Here is a 4,699-nt window from a genome sequence, read left to right on the forward strand (position 1 = left end):
TTTGTTCCACTGTCTCTAAATTAGATGACTGTGAAAATGATAATGCATTTTTGAGAGCTTGAGCTCATCTAGCATTTGTAATTCATATACTAGCCTTTCTTTTTTTTAAGTCAGGATGGGAGGAAAAACAAGTGTGCTCTATCATCTAGAACTTTCCAGTCCGCTTTTGAATTTCCAGTTCACTGGAATGCCAGAGCCAGCTCAAACATTAGTCAACACACATTTTTCAGTTTAATATATGCTAGTCAGCACCTAAAGATTATAAATTTTATAAATGATGTATCTTTACCAAGAGATGCCTTTAGTTTAGCCCGTACAATAAACTGTCGGGCTGAGATCACATGCTTTTATATGACCAACCAGACATGCGTCATATTGCAAACCTAACAACTCTGTGAGTGTTAGCTGTCATTCTTTCTCCTCTACCATGCAGGAAATGGAGAGTCGGAGTTGGGACAGGAACCCAGGTCTATCCAGTTCCAGAGCCTCACATTCACCATCTACCATTGCATTTTCAGAGTCAGCAAAAGCAAATGAATAAAAAAACTTGATCTGAAAATTCATCAGGCATGCACGTGGAAAAGAAAACACTACGTGGAAAAGAAAACACTAGTCACGCAGTTGAGAGCCTCAGTAAACCCTGAGGCAACCTGCCATCAAATCTCGTTTTGAAGACAGTGTCCTGAAGCATGATTATTCCCAAGAATTCTGTTCTCCAGTCCCCATCAGGGTAACCTCCCCTCTGTCTAGAGCATCTGCCCACCATTGTACTGTCACCTCCCTGATCAATGTCTCCAGCCTCAAACAATTTTCTGAAGGCCGGACCTATCTAATCAACTACAGGCCCCTGGCACCCTTTACTAAATTTGTCCCAAACTGAGTTCATTATCTTTCCTTAGTCCCCCACCTATTCCCCCACCAAACCCATTTCTGTGGAGTTTCCTATCTTAGTTAATGGCATGGCCTTACCATCCATCCTTCCTTGATTTCTGTCACCACTCCCCATCCCCCACCCCATTCCAATCGTGCAGCCAGAGCTATCACCTCCACCCCATTCACGACTCTGATCTGTTTCCTCCCCTACTTCCTGCAAGGCCCGGAAAAGCTCTAGTTAGCAGTCCTGACTCCTGCAGCCACCTCCTGCTGCGGGTCACTCCTCTCCAGGGCGCTCCGCCACGCAGCTACCAGTGTTCTCTCCCTAAAAGAGAACCTGAGCATCTCGTCTCTGCTTTAAGAACTTCATCTACTGTTAGCCTGTGCTCAGGCCAGCTCTCTTGGTTAGCACGGGATCCTCCCACACTGACACTTCCTGACCTCCCCTCTCTCCCTGAATCCCACAGACGCCGGCCGCACAGGGACTGTCACAGCCTTCCCCCACAACACCGGGCCCTCACAGTGCTTTTGTACATGCTGTTCCTTGGCCTGGAATGCCCTCACCCGAACCTTTCTCCTGCCTGGCAAACGTTTTCTCATTCCAGGCCTCCCGTCAGAGGGGCCCAGGCCCCATGCACAGGGAACCGCGTCCTCCTCTGTGACCCTACAGCACTATTATTCCTTCATGGCCCTTGTCATGTGGCATTGGGATCAGTTTGCTTGTCTGCTCCCTCTGTGGTCCTGGGGCTGACTTCTTTCAAGGCAGGAGCTGAATCTCTCCCACCTCTGTCCTCAGCTTTTAGCATAGCACTGAGCTCACAATAGGAGGGCAATGAATGAAAGGACGGGAGGGTTGGAGGAGAGAGACTGCAAACCAAGTGTTTCTAAGATAGAAGAAACGCCAAGTGTTTCTAAGACGACACTCCTCGGAGCACATGCACATGGAGACAGGCTCTCACGGACGGCCTGGAGCCTGACGGCCTTGCTTCCCCACTCAGGGTCAGCTAGAACATTTGTAACGCCTGCAGGAAAGGTGATGAGCAACTGGTGTGGAAATGTTAGTGTGTCCTCAACAAGGACAAACCCAAGATTGTTATTAAAGCTTCCAGAGACGCAACTATCAAGAATTGATAAGCCTGGAAAATGGTTTTGCTCACCCTCCTTCCCTCTGGTCCTCTTTTCTGAACATAATAAAACAAACAACACTGAGTTCTGCACCCCTTGAACCTTAAGGCAGATTATATTCAAAGGACAACTTGAACATTGAGAATATTGTTTCAAACACTTTGGAAAATAGAGAACAGAAAACTAAAAATGACCCAGAGTTCATTTATCCCAATGCATGTGAATGTATTTCCTCTCAATCTTTTTGCCCCTAGTTATAGGATTTGTTTTCTAGTTTACACAGTTGTAAATATGCCATATATGGAATTTTACATATCGCCTTTTGTTTCACTTATTTTAGCATAAGCATTTAAGAATATTATTAAAGAATTTTCATAGCCAGAATTTTCAATGGCTCCATCATCTTTCTGGATTGGATATGCAGCCTACTTTCCTTAACCATTCCCTGAATTCTGGAATTTTAGATTGTTTTTGATTTTTCATTATTATTAACAGTGTGGCAGTGACCATTGTTGCATAGCTTTATCCATATTTATGATTGGGTCTTTAAGGTATTAATAAATAATTGAGGGCATTCTCTGCATTGGGTACTGTGCTAGTTTACATGGATTCTCTCATTTAATCTTTCTTAAAAACCTTAGGAGTACATAACTGTACTATCCCCAATTGACTGACGAGGAAGCAAGCACAGATGGAGGGTCCTTTCCACAGTAAGTGGCAGAGCCAGATTGAACCTAAGAAGCCTGGAGTCTATTTTCATTCTCAGGAGTGCAATTCCTGGGTCAAAGGTTTATGAATGGGTTTACCCAAAGAAAGACCTTTACAAAAAGAAAACAGCTCATTCCAAGCCTCCACGTTTTTCCTTGGAGTCTTTAGGTGATGTCCACCCTTCTCATGTGCCAATTAGATCCACAGTAGAACAGAGAGATCTCCAAACTGACCTGGAAGGGGCGGTTCACCTCCCTTCTTTTGAAGCAAACTAAAGTTTCCCAAGAGGACCCAAAGCATGTTTTTTTTTTCTTTTCTTTTTTTTTTTTTTTTTTCGTTTAACAAGGTTAGAATTACTGCACTCATGTCTTTCTGGCACTTTTTGCTATTTTCAACAGACAGTACCAACATGTTCTTACACTCTGTGCCATTCCCACCTACATCCCTGCAATGTAGCAGGGGTGTTTTTTTCCAAGAAACAGTGCCACTGTGCACTCCAGACGCTTTGCAAGGCAAGTTCAGCTATTCTCATCAGGGGCCTGTTCAACACAACAGAACACGCTCCTTCCCCTACACAGCTCATTATCTCTCCGACTTGCACTTGCAGTCAGAAGTCGTTAATTCGAAATAGACCAGCCAGGCGGAAGGAGGCCTTGGGAAAATCTGCTTTAGAGCCTTACCTTAATGTCCTAGGAGAGGTCTCAGGTCCCCTTGCCGTGTGTGCCAGGCCAAACGAGTACACCCGATCAAATGTGTCAGCCCCTGTAAAAGTCAGGAAGATTTGTTGATTACAAGGACCTGGATCTTTTAAAATCACGAGTGTTTTCTGAATCCCATTTGGGGACTGCGTGTTGAGTGGGTGTGGCATCAGTTAGCCTGTGACAGATGGGCAGCATGAGCTTAGGCAAGTCACTTACCACCTTTGAGCCTCAGTTTCTATCTGCAAAAGGGGTATAGCACCTCCCTCATAGTGCAGCCATAAGGTTTAAATAATATACCAGCAGTGCCTGGTTTATGCATTCTGGCATACGATTGGCACTAGATAAATGTTAGCTTCTTTCCCATATGTCCAAGCTCTTAAAATTGTGGTTATAGCCCACCTGCAGAAAATGTTCATACAGAAACAACCTGAAGGAACAGTGTAGGAGCACTCTTAAAAATATATCTTGGGCATTTTATATCTTTTAAAAATGGTCCTGAATCATACTATGGCCAAGGTTAAACTGAGGCATGTGGTCACCCCAGGTTCCCCAATGATTTTGTGTCTTTTGTAACAAATGTTCTTTAAGTAGTCAGTATTTCCTGAGACAGAGGCTGAGCCCTACATGGAGAAAAGGTGGAAAAGGAGGAAGCTGGGCAGTTGTCCTTTTGTGCCCAGGTGGGAACCTGCACTTTCCACTGATGAGCCGGACACCTTTAGTTAACTGGACCCACTCTGGACAGCAATTTGGTCACCATCTGGGAGACTCACCCACCAGACCAACGCTTAGTGGCTTATTGGGGTCCCCTCGTCACACATTCATTCAGCAAATGTTTATTAGGTAGCAGGTATGTACCAGGGACTGTTCTAGGCACTGGGGATGCTATAATGAAAAAAAAAGGAAAAACCCTGCCTGTTGCTCAGGCCAGGTAATTCCCGCTACATGCCCTTCATCTGGATTTGAGGCCTTGGTGAGTTTCTGCTGCTCTGTGGTGGGCCCCACCCAGAGGCCTGTGGCCAGTGAACATGACGATGTGTGCAGACACATAGAAAGCGATGGTGATGTCGCTCGCTTTTCACCGGGGGTGCCTTACTTCATGCAATAGATTTGCATCTGCGGGGCTGGGTTCCTATTCCCTGTCTGAAATCAGCTCTTGCTTCAGAGAGCCCTGAAGAAGCGCATTGTGTAAAGGAACTTTGTGTTGAGCTCTGCCCTCCAATGTGTAATCCTCTAGAAGGAATGATACACCCTCTCCTTCAGCAGCACGTCTGTCAAGTGTGTCAGATTCCTTT

Source organism: Rhinolophus sinicus, chromosome 12 (assembly GCF_057876585.1).
Source record: "Rhinolophus sinicus isolate RSI-liver-muscle chromosome 12, RSI-T2T, whole genome shotgun sequence".
Classification (NCBI taxonomy): domain Eukaryota; kingdom Metazoa; phylum Chordata; class Mammalia; order Chiroptera; family Rhinolophidae; genus Rhinolophus; species Rhinolophus sinicus.